At 43.1% G+C, this 23,744-nt stretch overlaps 1 long non-coding RNA gene across 1 annotated transcript; it reads left to right on the top strand.

The window, feature by feature from the left end:
- Positions 1 to 903: 903 nt before the first annotated feature.
- LOC147997091 (uncharacterized) lies at positions 904 to 15,184 on the top strand. The gene is made up of 4 exons (XR_015653161.1): positions 904 to 1,131; positions 9,007 to 9,147; positions 11,574 to 11,654; positions 12,688 to 15,184. It is a non-coding gene; the product is annotated as an uncharacterized LOC147997091 (long non-coding RNA).
- Positions 15,185 to 23,744: the final 8,560 nt, after the last annotated feature.

The following is a 23,744-nucleotide window of genomic DNA, read 5'->3' as shown; positions in this document are numbered from 1 at the left end:
CAAATAGTATCTTACACAGATGAGAGAACAGCAATTGGTTGGATTGGATTTCAGTTAAATTTTCTATCTGTATTTGCAAATGAAAAGCAGCTAGGCTATCCCTGCATTCTTAATTATCTTGTGATGATACAGAATGGTACCCCAACGAGAATGATTTATTTAAAAAAAGGCAACATTGGCCCATTCGAACCAGTTATCACTTTACAGAGACCACTCCCCAAATACCTTAAGGTCTATCCAGGGGAAGAAAACCTCTTAGGTCTCAGGCGTAACTACAGACACACTCTGGCTATTTTAACAAGCATCTAGTGAGCCTATTGAGTTTGAATTATATTTTAACGATTACAACCAGTTCAAAAAATCCGAACAAAACAAAACAAAACTAGGCGACCACCTTCAGAGCAACAATCTTCCAAGTATACTGTTTCAACGCATCTGCTCGTAGGTTCCAGAGAGAACCTTCTGCTTTTCACCTTGATGGAGGAAACAACTTCTTCAGGGCTACATTCGCTAATTCCCAAGTTCCAGTACCCAGAGTTGGTAATAATAGCGATTCTGATCCTCCTGCCTCTCCCTCCGGAGCGATTGCAGGTACACACCAACACACCCTGTTTTACTCTGCGCTGGGATCTGAGAATCAAACCTAGGGATTCCTTTAGGTTGAAGGTGTTTTTGTTTTTGTTTTTCAAATCAACCTTACATTACACTGTCTTAATTCCAAGACCAGTAACAATCAGGTTCTAAATAAAAATGAACTGGATTTTTTTTTCCCAAAAGAGGTATATATTATAGACATGAACTAAATTGCCCACAGGTTTTAGAAAAATGCTGGATACAAATGTCTAAAGACTAAGAAGGGAGATTCCTTGTAACTTCGCTACTTCCTCTCTCTGCCCCAGAATTGAAACCCAGTTGGAAATGCTCAGAGGATCCTCTGGCTCCTGAGCTCTCGAGTCTTTCTCAGCTCCCAGGACCTGAGGAAACTAGTAGAGGTGGCATGCTGTCTGTCTAGTTTCCAGGAAAGTTCCAGCAGATATGGTGAAATCCAGGATTCTTTGCACGCCCTGATAAGGAATGTCCCCACATTCCAAATGCAACAATTGGAAAGACGAACAGATGTTATCCTCCAAGGTAATGATTTTTTTTCCTCCCTTTTTCCTTGGAACCTGCCTGTGGAGCTGGTATGAGTGAATCTTTCTGAGATGGAACTCAGTTTAAGGAAACAAATACTGGAAACACTCAAAGTTTACTTTTGTGGTCAGTAATCCCAGCCACTTTCTTCCCAGTACGGAACCCCTCATGGCTTCCAGTTGCTCATGAAGTAACTGGGAAGCACCAGATTTGGAAATTCCAGCCCTATCATCCCAACTGTCTCCACGATAAAAATTGTACATTTATAATTGATTTCAGAAGTGGGCAGGGCTCTTTTTCCTCCACATCTTTGGTAGTGATTGCATGCCAAAATAAACACCGAAAATTACCATGGAGACAAGGTTTGTGCTGTGCCCAGTATTACACAACTAAATGTGATGTCACAAACTGTTTTCCTGAAGGTTTCATCAGCAGTTGCTTTCGATCTGCATGTATGTGCAACTCCATGCAAGCCTGGAAGATTCACCACAAGACCACGATTGAGAGCTCTTGTCTGTTGTAAATCTTTTCTCTTACGTTTTTGGGTGTGGGTTATGTGAGCCATGGTGAGTACGTGGAAGTCAGGGGACAACTTGAGAGATTCGGCTCTCTCCTTAATGTCTCCTAGGGTGGTTACTGGGCTCCGTAGCAATCACTAAGTGCTGAGGCCCTCGCAAATACTCTATTCTAGACTGAATTTGTCTGCTTTTCTTTCTTTTAAAATATTATTTATTTATTTTATGCATATGAGTATACTGCAGCTGTCTTCAGACACACACCAGAAGATTACATCAGATCCCATCACAGATGGTTGTGAGCCACCATGAGGTTGCTGGGAATTAAACTCAGGATCTCTGGAAGACCAATCAGTGCTCCTAACCACGGAGCCATCTCTCCAGCCTGCATTCTCCTGTTTTTCAAGTATGGCACTGACAGATTTTGATGTCCAGAGAATAAGAATTAAAAACTACACACACACATACATACATAGACTCCCCCCCACATATATATACATACATACACACATGTTTATATACATACATGCACACTCATATATACATACACACATATACATACACACACACACACACAAACACACACACACACACACACACACACGTGACAAGACTGGAAAGGCACCTAGATTATTTGAAGTGGTCCCAAGAGGGTGGATGAACAGCAAGAGTATGAAGAGACAAAAGATAAGAGGATGCTGGCTTCCCTCCCTTGTTCTACCCGAGCAAGTGAGGATGGAACCCGTCCACAAGCGCTCTGCAGTCCTTCACAGCTTACTACACACTTCCTACATTCAGTAATTTACTGAGCTGTCTCAGCACCCCGGACAAGAAATGTCAGGTGTGTATCTAGTTCCGTGTCTAAGTAAGTTTTCGGGCCTTGAGGTCACATTACAGGAGTTTGTTTCTTAACCACCTCTAACTTCCTGCTTGTCTGATCTTTCCCTGACCCTTTTCGAGACACAGTCTCACTCTGTAGCTCTGGTTGGACTGCAACTCACAGAAATCCTCCTGCTTCCGCCCCTTACCTGCTGGGATTACATGAGCCACCCCAACCAGCTTTGGTATAACCATAAATCTCTGTGATTCATATTTCTTATAAAACAGTGATGATGATAAAATTCTCTACCTCAGAGAATCCTGAAGACAAAGTGAGGTAATCCAAGGACTCAATCGACAGCCCACCACATAATAATCCTTAAGAAGACATTAGCTGTGTTACTGTTTTCTCCGTGTTTGCTTATGTGGTTTTCCAGTATGTTACCAAACCATATGCCATGGTTTGAGTCTGGAATGGTCTCCATAGGCTCCTGCTTTTAGCATTTAGGCCTTTGATGCTATTTTGAGGACTATAGGGTCTTTGGGGGAAGGCTCTGGCTGGCAGTAGACCACTAGCAAAGTCCAAAATCTCTGCTTCCTACTTGTTGACACAGGCACCATGCTACAGTTAGCTTCCCCCTGACACTAGAGAGGAAGCCACTGTGCCTGGCTTCCCTAGAAAAGCAATTGAAATCCATCTGAACCCTTGAGTCAAAACAAACTTCTCCCTCTGAAGCTGTTTCTGTTAGGTATTTGCTCACAACAAAAAACCAACGATGTACCATGAAAAGTTCTCTGTCCCTGGAGTTATGTCTTCAACGTATCGGTCTTGAGTTTAGATCTTCTGTGTGCCTGGAATCTGCTCGGATGTGTGGAACAAGGACAGGATCTAACTTCTTACACAAATGATGTAATACACAACCCCGGGGCTCTCGGCATGCTTATTAAATACAGCACAGTGGGAGGAGTTGGCCAGTAGGAAGTCTCTGTAGGCAAGCAGTCTGGGCTATAAATATCCAGAAAAAGGAAGCCAGAGTCGCTAGGTGCACTCACTGGTCAATTGTAAACACTCATACTTGGAGAACATAGTAGAACATCACTATCACTGGACAACATTCTCTAGGGCCAGGTTCTTCCCATCAATGTCGCTCTATAACTCTAGTCATCTACTGTTATGTTTTTTTCACTACAGATTGGCTTCCCTTAATCTAAATTTCCTGTTCTGGGCAGAGGGGGGTTCATCCTTGAGTCATTTATGTTGGTGCATGCCCAGTAGCCCATTCTTTTACATTGCTGATGATCATTTCAAGTGTGACTATTACTATTCCAGTTTTCTGTTTGTGGGATTTCTTGTGATGGTTTGAATGAAAATGGCTCCCATAGGCTCAGAGGGAATAGCACATAGATGCTGTGGCCACATTGGAGTAGGTGTGGCCTTATTGGAGGAAGTGTGTCACAGGAGGTAGGCTTTGGGGTTTCAGAAGCTCAAGGTTCCAATCCATCACAGCATAGAAGACAAGACAGCTGGGAAGCCAAGAGAAGGAGACAATATCCTTTCTTCTTATCATAATTTCTGAGCCTTCAGACTAAAGGTCTGACACTGACCACATTCAGGGTGAGTCTTCCCTTCTGGAGACACCCTCACTGAAGCCCAGAGATGTGCTTTACTACTCTGCCAGACACTTCTCAATCCAATGGACAATCAAAATTAATCATCATATATTCTATGTGGACACTGTGAACAATGCACTATAGTGACTGCTGTTATGTTCCTCTAAAGAGCGCTGCTTTTTTTCCCTGTTTGTTTCATTGTGTAGCAATACTTTGGCTGAGCTCAGAGTCTAAACTGTCTAGCAGTAGGTGACAGTTGAAGTTTTTGTTAAGCACTTCCAGACTCGTCTGGGCAGCTTGCAGTCTGCCTCAAAGATAGTAACCAGTTAGTTTGCTGGATACACAGGTCTGAAGCTCAGAAGAGCTACTTGGACTAAGCATGCAAGATTACGAAGAGCTAGCATAAAGATGGCAGGTAAAGCCATCAGCATGGGTGAAACCACCTAAGGACACAGTAAGAAGAAAGGAGACTAAGAGAAAATGTTTGTTTTCTGTGGCTCTACTAATAAAGATTGGGTGGTTCAAAAAAACAGACACTTGTTTCTTCAGATTCTGGAGGATAGAAATCTAAGATCAAGATGTTAGTAAAGCTGGTTCTTTCTACAGACTTTGCTTGCCTTGTAGAAGGTGGTCTTCTGCATGCAGCTATGTCTGTATTTTTTTTTTAACTCATAAGGACACCAGTCAGTTTAGACTAAGACTCCCACCCCCACCCCTGGTCCCAGTCTTCTCATTTCAACCTAGTTCACATTGTAAAGGTCTGAGCCTCAAACCCAGTCGAGTTCTAAGACTCTTGAGTTTAGGATTCCAATGTATTATAGGGCAGAGGCATGGATGTGGGCTGGGCATGGCATGGCACAGTATATAACCAACAACTGAGATACCTCAGTGAGTAAACATGTTTGGCGTTAAGCTGACAACTTGAGTTCTGTCACCAGAACCTATGTTAGAGGGAGAGAAAGAAACCACCTCCAAAATTGTCCTCTAACTTCTACATATAAACTGTGGCCTCTGCACACACACACACACACACACACACACACACACACACACACACACGTTAAAAGACCCAAAAAACTCTATCATTTGGGATCTAAAAGTGAAAGAAAAGTCACTGAAAGAGACTCGAAAATATGTCATTAAAGTATGAACACAACCAGGAAACTATTCCTGGTCCCCAGGGGAAGAAGGCATCATGGTCAACTTACCAAATGCTACTTGAGGGCAAACATGGTAAGGCTGAAAGCTACTCAGTGGACCTCGTGCAAGGAAAGGCATTGTGATCTTGATGAGAATCATTATGGTGCCATGGTGGGAATAAAAGTCTGGCTGGGGATATAATAAAAGTTTGACTGAGCAGCAAGAGAGAAGGAATTCCTGGCATTGAACACTGTGGTTGGAAACTGAGAACACAAAATAGGAACTATGTCAAACATTGTTGTGGCATTAATTGTAGTTCATCTTGGTAAATCCTCACTTAAACTGCCTTTGGCTTTCCTTGCTGAGCTGTATTCATGAGCTGTATTTCATATTTGTTGAGAGGCTGTGTGTCAGATACTGTCTCAAGAGCTGGGGCTATATCTGTGAAGAAAGCAAGTAACTGTGCTCTCTGGGAATTTAAATTACTGTGGAAACAGACGGACCATAAGCATTAATCCTAACAGTCAAATTTCCATTATAAAGACTAAGCTGTAAAATTATGTAGGAACTGTGGGAGTAGAAAAGAAAGCAAGTGAGAATCTAAAAAAATGGGTAAAAAGGAAATCGAAGCATCAAATATGCAAAAACACAGAATTATACATTAGAATGACAAAAATAATAGAAAGCTTTAAAATTCCAAATGTATGGGAAGACGAACCACATTCACAGAAGACTCGGAGGACGGACCAAGTTCATGGAAGACTCGCTGAAGATGTACCAAGTTGGTGGAAGACTCAAGATGTTTAATTTTGTCAATTCCCTTAAAATTTAACAATAGAATCCTTCTAACCAAATAAAAGTTGTGGCAATCCAGTTTTTGCAAAAGTTGGCGATCCAATTTTAAAATTTATATCCAAGTGAAAAGTTTCTGGAAAAGCTGACAAAATTATGTAGAGAATAAAAAAAGAAAAGGTTGGAGGACTTGAATTACTGAATTCTAAGGCTTACTATACAACACACGAATAGATTCGCTTATTACTTTCCCAGTGGGAAACCAAGATCTATTTACCTGCTCCCCTTTTGCCAAAATATCTTTCATTTACTAAAAGAATAACCTGGCTAAGTCAAATACCTCACAGAAGAGGCAAATTGGCTAAATGTGTTCACGTTAACCGTTGGTTAATGTTCTCCACAGCAGAAGACAAATAAGAAGATTCTTGATCTCAGAAGAAGACATCCTGCCTGCTGGAAATTGGTGTTCATTCCTGCTCACCTCTATCTCAGTATTTTCTAAAATGTATTACTTGGGAGTGGTGTTCAATGAAACGGGAAAGAAGGGAGGAAGAAAATGGGGCTTGTAAGCATCTGAAGATGGTAGCTTTGCATCTCAAACCCTCTGTAAAGTAACCATTATTTAATGAAACAATATTCTTCCAAAAATACTATCTCAGGACAAGGATACATACATACATACATATACAAATACATATACATACATATATATATATATATATATACGCACACATATAATTATTTTCTGATTCAAGAGGAAAAAGTCTTATGCTTATGGAAGGAAACCTTATTTTTTCAGTGACAAAAAAAAAAGCATCATTTTACTCAAAAGAACATAGGGTAAAAAGCCAGGGGTATTCTCACTCTTAATTGTCTATGGTGGCCTTGGATAAGGACCACTTTAATCTTTTAAATTTGATTTCTTCCTTCCAGCTGCAATAGTAGAAACCCCCTGGTCAGAGCTCCCTGTGAAGTGTCTTAACACAGAGCTAAAGGGAATTTCAAATATCAAATGGAAATCCCCAGACTGTCCAGTTAGAAATTCCCTTCAGTTTTCTTGCTTCTTGTTTTTTAAAGTATTGACCAGAGCTTGGTTTAAGTGTCCCTAAAGGGAGAAGGTTAAAGGCACACATTTGTTTAGGGTAAGGAGTCAGGGAGAGGAAGAGGACAAAGCCAGCAGAGATGGAACAAGTCTCTAAGTCAGTGAGAAAGGGTTTGATTTATTCCATAGGCTTGCCTGTGACTACGCTCACTCAAATGCTCCCTCTTTAGTCAGGCCTGTAGGAACAGCGGTAAGGAAAAAGAAGCAGTAAAAATCTAGATGATTAGTTCTGGAGATTGAAGAGTAGGGAAAAAGAACACGTAAGAAAGGAGGGCTGTTAAAATCCTGGTGAGATGTTCCTGCCTCACATTCTGCCATTTTTCATTCTACCTTATGTTAGTGAGTAAATTCTAATTAAAAATTATCTTAGACTAATATGACTTAGAAAAAGATGGAGATGTCTATAAGTAGGTTAAAGAAGTATTGAATACCCATCTGCAGTCAAAGCTCACACCGTCAGATCATTTTCTTCTTGGATTGAAACCATTCGTAGCCAGCATGGAAGCTGGGCTGGGCAGACTAAGATAAGGAGCCAGGAGTCAAGGCTGCCCCTGTGGAAAGTGGTGCCAGGGACAGTGGAACTCGGTCCGTGAACACTTGTAGTCTACACCATCAATTTTTAGCTCAGAAAGCAAGGGGCCCAAAGAACATATGCAAAGCTCTAAGGGTTTAGAGCAGCGGTTCTCAAGCTTCCTAATGCTGCAACCCTTTAATGCAGTTCCTCACGTTGTAGTAACCCACCACCATAAAACTGTTTGTGTTGCCACTTCATAATTGTAATTTGATACTGTTATGAATCATATTGTGAATCTCTGTGTTTTCCCGTGGTCTTAGGCGATCCCTGTGAATGTGTCCTTTGACATCCAATGGTCAAGAACCATTGATCTATAGTTTCCTCGTTGAATTTTTATCAGAGGCAATTGCATGCAAAGATACCATATAGTCATCAAATGGTGTTTGCAAGGATATAGAATATTGTTTTTTTTTTTTAAAACTACATCACCAGAGTGAACAAAGGTCAGGAAGTATGATTAGACAAAAACGGGAACATAACAAGCCCACATGTTTTAAGGAAACACATTTCCAAATCTGTGAGACTCAAAAATCTGTTGTACAGATCATTTCTTTCTGCCCCTAATGGGCCAAAGGCCAGCACAGTCTTAGATGCAGCATGTGATTTCTTTCTCGGACAAGGCTGTTGGCAAGTTGTTCCCTTTTTGTGTCTGTAACAAAGTGAATGTGACTGATTTGGGACCCAGTCCTTTCTGTGTAGTTAGCCATTTCGGGCCTGTCTGACATACTGCACAGAAGGAAATCACAAAAGCAATTATCAGAGTCTTTAAGTCAACCAAGTTAAATGTGGGAGTTTTAAAAGATTTAGAGAGGCTGATGGATGCCTTTCCTTCAGCTAATCTTTCCCACAGTTGCTCAGTTTCCAACAGAGGAGGCTCAGTTGCTGCCATAGCCAAGGCCTGGGACTGTAGCGTTAGTGTGTCCAACAATGCATTCCGAAAAGGATCCAAGCCCAACAGATGATTTTTTAACCCCAACCATTCGTGCTCTGACTCATATGGAACTTGGGGCACACAATGTTGGGCTACATTAAAATGGTGTCTTAGATGCCATGACCAACATAAAACCTAGCTCTCCTCCACCCCCAGCCAAACAACAGAGTCCGTCAGTAGCTGGGTTTCACCGAGAACCTCCTGATTGACGTGAATTAATTTGCATTTTCCAGAGTTCAGTAAAATTCTTTTAAAATTCTTAGATGAAAGAAGCTGAGTTCAACTCCTGGTCCAAGGCCACAGCCATAGTGGTTGATGTAGCAACAAATACCCCTAAGATCACAATTCCAGCCATTAGCCACCATATAACCCTTTCGGTGCTTCTCTGTAGGTGGCATCATTTCATGCATGAAGTTGGAGTCTCTTGACAAGGCTCTTCAAGATGGACCAGAACCTAGGCGACAACTGGTCTTTTATGGATTATAAACACATTCCCTGGGAACCCACAGGCCACTCCAGGCAAGGGAAGCAGGTAACGTAACTGGGTCTGCACTGCTCTCTACTCTCCTCCAAATCCAATCGCCCAGTCTCACTCCCATCTCTGTAGCAGACTACCCGCTGTGCCCCCCTCGGTCCCCAGCTACAGCAGATCCTTCAGATCCTCTGAACTTCCTCCTCATTCCTATTATCCCTGCCCCCAACTTTCTCCGAGAACCTGACAGGGAAACAAGTAAGCCAGTCAAGCAGGAACACAGTTTACCCAGAATGCCCAGTGGCCAAACCCATTAAGGTGGCAGAAGAATTCCCGACAACACACAGTCACCACACTCTCCTATGAACCGGAGAGGGCAACAGAAAACAAGGAACAGAAACACCCACCCAAACAAGACCAGACATCAGTACCAGAACTAGTCTTCCCAAACTCAAATACCTAGACACCAGTCTAAAAACACAATCAACAACAGCAAGAACAAGATGTAATATGTCTCCCCCAGAGCCCCTAGACCCTACCACAGCACCCTGATTCTTTATTGCAGCACAGCTGAAGCACAAGACAGAGACCTCAGTGTAGCCTTTATGAATATGATAAAAGTCCTGAAAGAGGATGTGTCTTAGGGTTACCACGGCTGTGATGAAGCACCATGACCAAAAGCAACATGGGGAGGAAGGGGTTTATTTTGCTCACAGTTCCATATAACAGTTCTTTATGAAAAGCAGTGGGGACAGGAACTCATACAGAGCTGTCGATGCCTTACCGAGAGCTGGGCGTAAGCCTGCAGGATTAAAAAGCACACATATTCGGGTCATTCATATCATAAGAATGCCAATTCTGTCGCTTTATTCACCGAATATATACCCCAAGTTCATCGGGTGGAAAATTCCAGGAAGCATAGTGGGAAAACCTGGCTTAAGGCTTCAGGAACAAAAGGCCGAACACTGCCCCAAATTTACTGGGGAGAAATCCAGGAAGACCAGCCTGAGTCTCAGGAACAAAGACTGAGAACAAAAGTTAGGAACTAATGGACCACTGCCCAGGTGTACGCCCAGGTGTGACAGGTGTGACACTATGTCCCCTAGGTACATAATAATTAAAACACTAAATGTACAGAACAAAGAAAGAATTTAATATATGAGGGAAAAAGACCAAATCATATGTATTGACAGACATATGTATTGTGGAGACTCTAAAAGGTGGAGAGGGCTGGACAGATATTCTACAGACTCTAAGAGACCACAGATATTAGCCCAGACTACTAGACCCAACTTTCAATCACAAGAGATGAAGAAAATGAGACATTCCATAATAAAACCAAATTTAAGCAATATCTATCTATCTACAAATCCAGCCCTACAGAAGAATCACTAGGAGTCCAAACTGAAGGCGTTAATCACACACAAGAAAACATTACAAATAAATATTCTCAGACCAGAAAAACAAAAACAAAAGACAAAAAGCAAAAGAGGAGAAACACAGGCATACACATACTCATTAACTTGTACACACTCATAGTGGGAGACTTCAATGTACCGCCCCACTCTGGCCAATAGACGGGTCCTCCAGACTTAATACTGTAGGAGTTTCTTGGTGGGATTTTAGGGTCATTTACATGTGCTATTATATCATAGCAAATAAAGGTACCCTTTCCTGCCCTGACAGTGGTTTCAGCTTCAACTAAATCATACGGAGAAACTGTTCTGCTCTGTGACGGTATACCAGACAGAGGTCGGAGAAGTTCCTAGTCTCTTTATGGAGTACGTTTATGGGTTTAAAATTTTTATTTTGATACCGGAAGAGCTTCAATTCAAAACTGTGATTTTTAAGGTTCGAGCCTAACAAACGTTGATAGTCAGGAACCTTGAAGATGATCAAATCCTTTAATATGTTCAGACATAATTAATGTCGTGCTAAGTATTGATGCAGTTATTATAAGATTAAAGCTTTATTTAGTCTTTATGTCTGACAGGAAGTTTGAAACAGCTAAGAACAGATGAAGGTTGTTTAACTCAGATATGCTAGCCCTCGAACCAGTCAGAGATCTGCTACATATGGCATTTATTTAATTTTTTTTGACCCAATTGATAAGATATAATTGCCCACCTAAACATACCCATCCCTTAAGAACATTAATAACAACCTGTAAACACACAGAGCAGAATCTTAACATCACCTGCCATGGCTTCGGGCCCTCTCCCTCCCGCATATGGCATTTAATATGCTTAAACTTATCATGACAGAAACTCCCAAATCCTAACAGTGATGCCCCTCCTGACCCCAAGGTCTCCAAGAAAATATAGGCACAAGGACAAAGGGCACCACCAGGAATGTGGTCTGATAACCACTGGGCAGAAACACCCAAATCCTTGCCTGAACTGTGGACGGAGGACATCAGAGAATTGATTGCCACATGCTGCCTTAGACAAAGTGACATCAGCCTCTCTCATGTGCCTCCTCCACAGGAAAAGCCTCTTCACATTCTGATGGCCAAAGACTGCCTCTGCCCTCAGTGCCATGGAGACACAGGAGGCCGGGATATCTGGGTAATAAAATATGGACTAGTCTCTGTCAATTTAATTTTTCTTCTCCAATTCTCTGTTCACACTGATGACTAAGCTAATTGTAGCTTGACAACTAGAGAACAACAGTTAACTAGCTCCTTACCTTAAGGTAATCCACCGCTGTGCTAGTTCATTAGTCAGTTCATTACTTTGTTAAAACTGCTCTCGTGTTCTTACTAAGAAGAGCAAACAGGTTTGTCTTGCCCATAGGCTTCCTGTTAAACGACTCCTCTCAAAAATGGGCTGCCTCTGTCTCATGGCAAAGGAATAAATAGAAAAAGTTTATTTAGGATCTGAGGATCTCACAAGATGTTTAAGAATGGAGGCTCTCGAAAGATATTTTAAGGCAAATAAATACAAGTTATAGAGATATAAGAGGTAATTTAAAATATACATATTAAGAGTCCAAAGCTCAAGGTTTTAATGATCTATTTATGTCTATGAGTACACTGTCCCTGTCTTCAGACACACCAGAAGAGGGCATCAGATCCAATTACCAATGGTTGTGAGCACCATGTGGTTGCTGGGAATTGAACTCAGAGCCTCTGGAAGAGTAGTCAGTGCTCTTAACCACTGAGCCATCTCTCCAGGCCAAAGCTCAAGATTTTGCCAGTGGAATTTTGATAAACTGATGAAGGGCTGGCTGCTTACCATGATTGTCTTCTGAATATAGACTTAAAGGTGCTTTTCATCACGCTAAAAACATTTCTCCATCTGTATATCTAGCCCTCTGGACTGAAAATAAAGAGAATATCCCATGCCTTTTTTTTTTTTTTTTTCTCGGAGCTGGGGACCGAACCCAGGGCCTTGCGCTTCCTAGGCAAGCGCTCTACCACTGAGCTAAATCCCCAGCCCCTATCCCATGCCTTTTAACCCAAAGCTATAGCTTTTACTGGCCCTCAAAGGCACAAGTCTATTCCTTTTGTTTTACAGATGCCTGTTAGCTACTTTTTACTAAGGTTCACATAAGTTTTACCTTCCCCAACTACTAGACAATTTTATGTTCTGTCCCTAGTCTATAGTTGTCTCAGCAGACTTTCACCTGGCTGACTGACTCCATCCAGCGATCACCTGTGGAGCTGCTGAACTCTGACTGAAAGCTGATGTTATCCAGTCCAGCCGATGGGATTGCTCCCAGTCTTTCATCTGGATCAGCTAAACGGATGCTTCTGATAAATGCCCCATTGTCCAGCCTTTGACTAGCATTTCAGCCTCCCTGGGTCCCTTGGACAATGTCCTAATGTCAGCAGGAAGCAGTTACAGAAGAAAGATACAATGTCCATTGTCCCAGTTTACAGACTGAAATGCTAGGTCAAAAAGGACTCCCCTGGGCACACTCTGAAAATGATCCTACTTCATGATCCTGACCACCCCTAAGGCCGTGAAAATAGATGGAATCTGACCCTGGATCCATCACTCTCATCTGAAGTTTGCCTCCTAGAAACATCAGGACCTGGACCAGCAATAGGTCATCAGACAACATCCACAGCACTTGTTAAAATTTCGACTAGGCCTTGGGGACTAGTATCCTTTTTTGTGTTGCACATGCTCCAGTAAAACTCGTATGAACTTTGATTAAAGCTACAAACGGAAGCCTAGTTACCAACATCACTGCCTATGGTTCTCCTACCCTCACCTTTCACTTCTGTAAGTTGTTTGAGCCAAAATGGGATAGACGTTCAAAGATTGCAAACGCCTATGTTCCCTCGTTCTCTAGGTCTTTTGGACGTGGGACCCAGAATATGAAAAACAGTTTGGCCACCCTTCAGATACATGCCTGTCCCTCAAATGACGACCCTGATTGTGGGGGACAAGATATGTACTTTTGTGTTTTATGGGACTATGAAACATTAGTTCTCTGGATAACTGGTAAGGATAATTATATTCAGTTACAGAGGGTTGAGGGCCACTCTGAAAAACTGGGAAAAAAAATCAATCTCATTCAAATTAAGATACATAACTAGGAGATAATACAGGAAACAAAGGATGTGTTTTGAATAGGGCCACCTGGGGAAAGCAGTTATAGCCCTTATGGGAATTGTCATTACAACGAAGAGAGTCCTGTCCCCACCTAGACAAAGGACAAATACCACATAAACACTTTGGTCTAAGAGTGCCAGAAAAGATACTCACTGTCACAGAAAAGGGCAGCCAGCCCTCATGTGCCAGACTCGTGCTTGGTTACCTCACTGGCCACCACAGCCCACTCTGGGTGCTGGCACCCCTACCTCTGCCATTCCCGCCGCACTGCAAGCTCTGTTGGACTGACACTGCCAGCCAAACTCTAGCTGGTGGGCATACCAATGCTATACTCAGCTTGATTACGATGTATGGGGTGCAGGGAAGGCTCGGGGAGTCTGTCTTTATATATCAGGTAAGGACCCTGGAATGATGTTCCCCATCCAGAGATGTCAGGCCACCAATAACAAGGTCTTAGACATCAATGGTCCCAACGAAGTGTTAAACCTTCTCCCTAAAACCAACTATACCCTTGGGGTAGACACACACACACACACACACACACACACACACACACATGCACTAGCCCACCTTGACTCCGGGAGGGACAAGGTCTCTGCTTATACGCAGGTTCATGTAAGACATCAGAGTCTTGGTACTTTCAACACTGTAATGCAACAATTCACCCACAGACGTTAGCTGCAGGACTTTAGTGCCTCCAAAAGGCACTTGGTTTGCTTATGCTTCAGGACTCCCTGTAGCAGTTCTTTTTATCCGCTAAAACGCTGACTTTTGCTTACTTGTACATCTATTGCCCCGGGCGGTATACTACCATTCTAGAGAGGGAGGCTGGGAACGTATGGAACTATTATACTGATCCCAGATGACCAGGGCAGCTCCATACCAGTGGCCCTCCTGGGAGGCATGGGCACAGCAGGCTCTGCCCACGAGGGAGCAGCACTTATTAAGGGAGATCAGAATTACAAGCGCCAACAATGGCTGGTGTAGAAGTTTGTTTAACTGGTTCCTCTGGCCTCGGAGAAAAATTAAGAGTCAATGATTTGACTCACTGGAACAACTCAAGGTGGGGAGTGTTAATATCTGCTCCTTTTAACATGACTGTGGCCATTCCGTATTCAGTCTCCATTTCGCTCATAAGGTGAAATTAAGTTCAGGTTCTCACACTCCACTTCCCAGAAGTAAGCATCCATAGCTGACTCTGAAGAGTGGTACTAATAAGCCAAAAAGTTATGATTGAATGGCTCATGCTCTGTTATCTCAATGTTCTGAAGATCCCCTGTTCACCACATGTCCACGCCCCACCCCTTACCTCACTCAGGACCAATCAGCTTAAAGGTTGACTGGTGATTCTTTGTCTGGTTCGCCAAAAATGCTGTACCACTTCACCACTTGCCTTCGAATTTTTGAACCTGGTTTTTCCCATAAGAAGCCTGCCCTGAGAACAGACTGGTGCCACAATTAGGTTTTTCCTTATTGTGGTTCTGGACGTCCAGTATTATGGTGTGCATTCAATAAACTACTCTTGCTTCTCTAAGATTGGTGCATGTATGGTTTGAGTGGCGATTCTCAGACCCCAACAATAACCTCAATTGAGGTGACTGTTCCCGGTTGTCAACCTGACCTTATCTGGAATGAACTACAATCTCAAATTGGAAGGCTCACCTGTGATCCTGATCTTGAGGCTGGGAGATACAAGTTTCTTAACTGGATCTTGGCATGGCGATCTTGAGGCATAGCGGCTATGAATCCCAGGAGACTAAGGCAAGGAGATCTCTGAGTTCAAGGTCATCTGGGACACACCTTCTGCTGGAGACCTACATAAGGGCATTGGAAGAAGGAAGATTCTATCTCTTCTTCGCCTGCCTGCCTTGTGGGACTGAGCCACTGCTAGATCCTTGGACTTCCATTCACAACTGCTGCTGACCATTGTTGGGGAGTTGGACTACAGACTGTAGGTCATCAACAAATCCCCTTACTATCTAGAGACTACCCATAAGTTCAGCGACTCTAGAGAACCCTGACTAATACACTCTCTTTAAATTTAGAGTACTTTTCCCCAAAATTAATCTCACCATGCTGGGGAACAGACCCCAGATTTCTATAGGCATGGCTTGTACGCCCACTGCAGTTCTAAGAACCATATTCCTAGTTGCTGGCAGGTCCAATCCTGTGCACCCCGAAATTGCTGCTGACAGTGATCAAAGGCTCTGTGGTTTACTAGGTATGTCCCCTAAGGTGCTGCTGGGTCCCCAGGGAGGGTCTCTGTGGTTATTTCCCAATGCCATGGGCCAAGAGGCAAGGCACTATCCTTATCGAATGTGTATATACATTGGTTATCCTGAGTCCCATTAGGACCCTGGTGAGGGATGTGCAGAAGTTGGCATGGTAAAATACCATTGGCCTGTTTGGGAGTTGTAGAGTCAAAGACTCTCTAGTCTCTGGCTTCCTGCATTGAAAGCAAACTGGCTCAGCTCATGTAAGTGCCATATGTAAAGGCTGCAGCAATGATGTTATTTTCACATTTCCGCATTTCAACATTTTGCGCTACTCTGTCTGATGTAATCATTAATTGTGCGCCTCTGTTGTTTAGGAGCCAAAATTCTCTGTGCATCCACATTAGTATTTTAAAAGCCAGTCTTTTGATTGACATATATGTTGCCTAAACAACAGACCCCCTGTTTTGTTACTGCTTTTGTGAGGTATCCAAGAAAGTCATCAAAAGTTTCTGAAAGGCTCTGTAATGTCAAAAACAAACAAACAAAACAAAACAAAACAAACAAAACAAACAAACAAACAAAAAAAACCCTAGGTCGGCTTCCCGGGCTCAGACAGACGTTACACACTCACCAAATAGCAAGGGGAATTTGTTCATAAGCTTGTGGCATATATAGCCAAGTTAGTGTTGTGACAGTGACAATTTGCTTTACTTTCTGTATCTTGTTTCAAATGGTGGCTCCAACATAAAGAATCTGAGGAGGAAATGCAGACGTTGTAGGTATGGGCATCTCATACTCGAATGTATTCTGTGTCCTTGGAACCAGGACAGCTTGTGATAAATGGTACCAGCGTCCTCTTTTTTTTTTTTTTTTCTTTCTTTCTTTTTTTCGGAGCTGGGGACCAAACCCAGGGCCTTGCGCTTGCTAGGCAAGCACTCTACCACTGAGCTAAATCCCCAACCCACCAGCGTCCTCTTTACTAGTGCCTACATTGAAAACTCAGAAGCAGACATTTAAATACCTCGGGTCTGTTTCTTTCTAAAGTACCTCATCAATCGGGTTCCCATGCTTCTGGGAGCCTCGGGCAGGCCGGCATTACCCACTGTAACAGTTTTTGATAAGGTCCAAGACAAGCCATAGCCCTTGCTTGTTGAAGCAGACAGCACAGACAAGCCACATAAGGGTGTGAAGAGGACGATTCTATTCCCTCCCCGCCCAGTCAGAACCTGGCTGGGTTCTCACCAACCATTGTCCCCGTTTGAGTGCCACTGGCCAGAGAGAGCGGAACTCAGTCCCGAGACTGTGAATTTTTCAACAGAGAAGACGAGGACCCAAAGGGAACATGAGAAACTCTAAGGATCCAGCATGTCTCCAGTACTGAGTTTTTATAAGAAGCAATTGCGTGTATACATACTATACAGCCATTACGCTATGCTTAGAAGGAGACAGAAGGTTTTGTTTACTAAATCACCAGGGAGAACAAAGGCCAGGGAGTATGGATAGGCAAATACCTGGGGACAAGCTCACAAGTCTTAAGAAATAACACATTCCTGCACCCTTGAGGTACAGAAGTCTGTCAATCATGTCTTACTGTGCCAAGGGTCAGAGGTAGCATGTGTAGGGGTAGCAGACAAGGCTGCTGCTGCTGAGGTGGGGCATGTGGGGAGGCTCTCGGGTAATAACAGAAGCACAAATGTGGAAAGGATCAGAAAGGATGCTGACAGCACACTGTCTACCTCCATAGCTCTTGCAGCTTGGCCGTCTTCCTTTTATTCTTCCTCACTCATTAACCCCATTTGCCGTTGGATGACCCCAGGAGGCTGAGACTGGGGCCCGGCTCTATTGAGTGAACTTAATTTGTATAGTTAGACCAACAAGTTAAAAACTGTCTACCAGGCCAGGCAGTAGTAGCACGCGCCTTTAATCCCAACATTCAGGAGGCAGAGTCAGGCAGATCTCTGTGAGTTCAAGGCCAACCTGGTCTACAGAGTGAGTTCTAGGATAGCCAAGGCTATGAAGAAAAATCCTGTGTCAGGAAAAACAAACAAACAAACAAAAACAATGACAAAACTGTCTATCATTATGATGGCCAAGAACTGTACAAACCTCCAAAGACTTCCTCACATGAGAAGTTTGGGGCTATAACCTGCTCATGAGCTGGGAGTCCCCCTCAATATGCAGTTGGCAAATATTCACGGAGTGTCTACTAGGTGCCCAAGAACCATCTTTAACAGCTCTTACAGCCCTACCTGTCCAGGCTGGCCTTGAACTCACAGAGATCTGCTTGCTTCTGCCTCCAGAGTGCTGGGACCAAAGTGGGCCACCACATCCCGCACATCCTCACAAAGCTTACTGATTGTCTTTGCAACTTAAATGTCACTCCACAGGGGTTAGAAGGAAACCAAGTTAGAGCTAGAGGGGCTGGAGAGATGGCTCAGTGGTTAAGAGCACTGACTACGGGGTTGGGGATTTAGCTCAGTGGTAGAGCACTTGCCTAGCAAGCACAAGGCCCTGGGTTCGGTCCCCAATTCTGGAGAAAAAAAAGAAAAAAAAAGAAAAAAAAAAAAAAAAAAAAAAGAGCACTGACTGCTCTTCCTGAGGTCCTGAGTTCAATTCCCAGCAACCACATGGTGGCTCACAACCATCTGTAATGGGATCTGATGCCCTCTTCTGGTGTACCTAAAGACAGTAACAGTGTTCTCACATACATGAAATAATAAATAAATAAAAATCTTTAAAAAAGAAAGTTGGAGCTAGAAATCAGCTGCAAACAGGAAAACAGGAAGGGACTCAGTCCTCACCTGCAGGATGGTTCTGAGTAGAAGGCCCTCAACTAAACTGTAGTCTATTACGCCTGTCAGCAGAACACTGCTGATTGGTGGGGAAGTGGGTGCTCTTTGACTCTAGCTTTACAACACGAAACTGGTAGTTTCAATATTCTACACCAGTGCCTGCCAGCCATGGGTTGAGGCGAACTCTCTCAATGAGGATGGCTAGTGAAAGTCCCTAACCAGAACGCACGGGACTAGGAATTGGTGCATACCGTGCACTGTGCTGTGTAGCAAAGCCAGTTACAGCTAAGATACAGACCATACCTGTGATCGCCACTGACTTCTGCATCCCTGTGGAGAACAGGAAAATGACAAAAGGAAGGGCACTCTACTGTCTGCAGCCCGCCCACCCGAGCTCTTTGTAAGCCATTTCTAACCATCTCCATAAGTGGCCCACGTAGTTCTGCTAAGTATTGCACATGGTTCTGGTGATCTATGCTCTAAGGGACACAACTGTATCCAGTGCATTACATAATATCTAGTAGTCAACAGATGCTGGCTGGAAAGGTGGACACATGGTTTGTGGGACAAGCATGTGGTAATGTTTTCTGTTGTGTCTCTGCCTCACTGACTTTTTCCTTAGCACTCATGCTTGCGGGGCTCCATTCTCTTTAAGGACGTCGTCATTCCAGGCTTTACAGCCAATTCTTCCATGTGTTGCTGATGGATAATCCGTCCAATTTAGCAACTATTTCCTGAGCTCCTTTGTGTGGAAAAACCCCCGAGTGTTGTGGAGTCCAGGCAGATAACTAACTCAGACCCTTCCTTCAAAAAGCACTTGTCAGTTCTTTCTAATGTTGCTAGAATTTTCCTTAATCCTATTAATTCCTTCTCTCTGTCACTGCCCTTAGAACCTGTCACTTCTGAGACACAAACTTCCAGACAAGCGGACTGTTAGATTAGCGGAGGCTCCAAGTGAAACTCCCAGTGAACCCTAGGGTTGCACTCTTCTACACCATACCCAAGCTTGGCCATGTCACTTGCTTTGCCAGTAGACACTGGCGACCTGATACAAGCCAGCTGAGGCTGGATACCCATCACACACTGTAGCTTTCTCTCACGGAATGTTACACTACCATGAGAAGCTGGGCTTGGATCTTTAAAAGTGAAAAATTATGAAAACATATCTCACTGTCTGTCTAAGATGAACCCCACGGTAGGTGACCCTGCCTGCCAAATGTAGAGGCGGACCAGAGGGACAATGCACCTCGGGCTACAGACTCATGCACTACCATTGTGTTGAGGTCAGGGTTTGATAGTCTTTCTAAACAGAGAAAATGAGGACATGGATTCTTTTTAAGGTTCTCTGTCAGTCTGTGATGATTTGTATATGCTTGGGTCAGGGAGTGACACTATTAGGAGGTGTGGCCCTATTGGAGTAGGTGTGTCATTATGGGCGTGGGCTTTAATACCCTAGTCCTAGCTGCCTAGAACTGAGTGTTCTCCTAGCAGCCTTCAGATGAAGAAGTAGAACTCTCAGCTCCTCCTGCACCATGCCTGCCTGGATGCTGCCCTGTTCCTAATGGTCTGAACCTCTGAATGTGTAAGTCAAATAAATGTCCTTATAAGAGTTGCCTTGGTCATGGTGTCTGTTCACAGCAGTAAAACCCTAAGACAGGGTCTGTTCTGAAAATGGGAACGAACGTGTGGACCCTTTAGTCTACCATCTGGTATTAAAGACATCTTGGTTGTGGAGCAGCAGTGCTTTCTTCAAATTCTTTTTGCTTAGAATATTATTATTTGAATCTTTTTACTTTCTGTCTTTTAGGGAGGTATGTGAATTTTTTAGGGAGATGAGTTTCTGACAGAAAACAGTTAAACCCTGTATGTTAATTAGGGTTTCTATTGTGAAGAGACACCATAACTGTGACAATTCTTACAAAGGAAAACATTTAATTGGGTCTGGCTTACAGTTTAGAGGTTTGGTCCATTGTCATAATAGGAAATATGACAGCATTTAGGTAGACGTGGTGCTGGAGAAGGAGCTAAGAGTTTTACATCTGGATCTGTGGACACCAGGCCTGGCTTGCACGTGTGAAACCTCAAAGCCCTCCCCCAGTGACCCACTTTCCCCAACAAGGCCACACCTACTCCCACAAGGCCACACCCACTCCCAAAAGGCCACACCTCCTAATAGGCCCATCCAGATAGCCTATTACTTGGCTGGTTTGCACTTTTAAATAGAAAATTAAAACCATTCACACTTAGGATTATTACTGGAAGATAATTCTAACTTTCTCCTACTCCATCCTAGAAATTTGCTGGTTTACTGGGTTTGTAATGTTTCGGTTTCTCATTTTTAAACCTATTTTTCTGCTAAAACTTATTCTTTCTCGGGCTCTAATGCTTACAGATTCTTCCTCTTCTCTCTATAGTGTTATTTAAAGGATCTTCTGGAATGCTGGTTCATTGGTGATGGATCACTTTAGCTTGTGCTTATCACGGGAGTTCTGTTTGCCGTCCATTTTATTTTATTGTCGTTGTTTAAGGAAGGGTTTTTATTATGTAGCCCAGGCTGACCTGGAACTCACTGTATAGCCTGGCCTCAAACTCAAAGAGATTCATCAGACGCTGTCTCCTGTGTGCTGGGATTAAAGCCCTTTGCTCTTACACCTAGCTCCCTTTAAGGGACAACTTTGCTGGACGTAGCTGTCCTTGTTGGAAGTTGTTGGCTCTAGGGCTTGGAATACTTCAGGTCAGGCCTGGTTCCTCTGGTCTCCAGTGTTTATCCTGAGACGTCTGCTGTCGCTCTGGTAGGCTTGCTCTCACATGCAAATTGGAATTTCTTGCATCCCAATTCCCATATTTGTTCTTTGCCTTGAACTCCTGGCATTTTACATACATTAAGACATGGAGACGTCAGGCCTGTTTACAAATAGGCCGGACTACAAATCCCTCCAGTACTCTTTTCTTTGTGTGTGTGTGTGTGTGTGTGTGTGTGTGTGTGTGTGTGTGTGTGTGTGTGTGTGTGTGTTACTCTTTTCTTTTAGTTGGGAAATTTTCTGCCTTAATTTAATCAAAACTTTTTATACCATTTGTTTATATCTTGGTCTCCTCTCCAACACTACAAGTTTGTAGGGTTGGCTCTGAGATTTTGTCCCACAGGTCTTAGATGTTGTGGCCAGTTTGCTTACCTTTGTTCTTAATGGCTATCTGAATATAGTTATTTCTCAACTTTATTTTTGATTTGTGATATTATTTCTTTAGCTTTGTCTACCTATTGTTGGTGCTACCCATTGAATTTTTATTTTATTTGTTGGCCTTTTTATTTACACAATTTATGTTTGATTACTTTCTTTTTCTTTTTTTTTTTTTTCTTTTTTTGCCCAAATTTCTCACTGGACCTGTAAAATCTCTCCCCCAAGTGGCTAAGTTACTCACCAAAATCTTGAACTGACTCTTTTATTATATTTATCTTATTATTTGAATTCTCTTTGAGGTCAATGACTATTTTTAAAGCCAGACTTTCAAATTATTTGGCATTTCAACCATTTTAATATCTTTGGATTCGGCTATAAAATAAGGAACTTTGGGAGGAGTCATGCTTCCTGTTTCATATTTCTTGGGCTTCTGTGTTGCTATTTTCACATCTATTCTGACAGCTAGCTCTTTTAATTTTGTGTGGGAGCCTTCTCAGAGAGCATTCGTCTCTTGTGGGAATGCTCTCGGTATTGCTCAAAGAGTAGAGGCAAAGAACTGTGGCACCACCACCAGATCACCCAGATTTAGAAATAGAATTAAAACACAGCCAATTATACCACCAGTGGGAGGAAAGTGCCCAAAGGAACGGTGAGTAAATTATGACGTGGAAAGTTAACAAAGGTGAAAGTGATAGGCAAGCAGTGGAGTAAAGGTGGTGTAAGCCAAAGAGAGAGGCTGTGCTGTTAAGAGGAATAGAAAAGGGCCGGAAGAAAGGAAACGGCAATGCATTTTAAAATCAGATTACAAAATAAAGAATGTGTAAATAAATAAGTAAATGGGGTTGGGGATTTAGCTCAGTGGTAGAGCACTTGCCTAGCAAGCGCAAGGCCCTGGGTTCGGTCCCCAGCTCCGAAAAAAAGAAGAACCAAAAAAAAAAAAAAATAAATAAATAAGTAATAAGAATAAAGAATAATAATACTAAACCATATATTCATTAAATTTTAGGGGCTAGAAGAATGGTTCAGGGGTTAAGACCAAGCACTACTCCTACAGAGGTCCCAAGTTCGATTCCCAGCATGCACATGGTAGTTCATAACCACCTGTAATTCCAGCTCTGGGGTGGGGGCATCCGGTGCCCCCTTCTGGCCTAGGTTGGTTCCTGCCTGCATATGGCACACATAAACTCATGAAGGCACACACATACACATAAAATAAGCATTTTAAAGGTTTTTTTTTTTAAAGACATAGAAAAGCATCTTTCAGGTCCTCTAACGTTCTAACCTACCATAGCCGTTATGTATGTAACCAGTCATGGCTGTAGTTCCTCTCTATTCCCAATGTACAGACTAGTCCTATATATAGCTGAGGACTGGGTCGAGGTTATGTTGTCGGGGCTACCTCCACTGTAGAGCCTTCTCTTCCTTGCAAACCGAGAGCTACTGCTGACCTGCAGGAGCTTAAGAGTCTGTAGGCCAGGAGGGTGTCCACTCACTGAGGAGTCCTCCCCAGCCCCATTTATGCATCCAGGAGTGGAAGAAGTGGGTCCCTGGGAGGGAAGGGTCACCTCTGAAGGTTAGACTGGAGATCTCTGAGGCAAGACCCATCATGCCTTCACTGCCTGTTCGGGCCTCCACCATCACACTTCTGCCACTGCAGTGTCCTGTATAAGTGACCATGACCTGAGCTCCAAACTTATGAACCCAAATCAGCGCTTCCTCCGTGAAGGTGTCCTTTCAGAATCTTTTCAGATTTCTTTTCAGAAGGTGTCCTTTCAGCTCTGCAGAGGAAACCTGATTTCTAGAATCACTGCAGTCTCAGAAGCTTTTGCCTTTCATCTCTCACCATTTGTAAGATCTTTAAAAAACATTTCTCTCTTGCAGATAAAAGCTCTTTGTCTCCTTGTT

Source organism: Rattus norvegicus, chromosome 1 (assembly GCF_021556685.1).
Source record: "Rattus norvegicus strain SHRSP/BbbUtx chromosome 1, alternate assembly SHRSP_T2T, whole genome shotgun sequence".
In the NCBI taxonomy this organism is placed as follows: domain Eukaryota; kingdom Metazoa; phylum Chordata; class Mammalia; order Rodentia; family Muridae; genus Rattus; species Rattus norvegicus.
The sequence above is the reverse complement of the archived record's forward strand: the minus strand, read 5'-3'. Positions and strand labels throughout refer to the sequence as shown.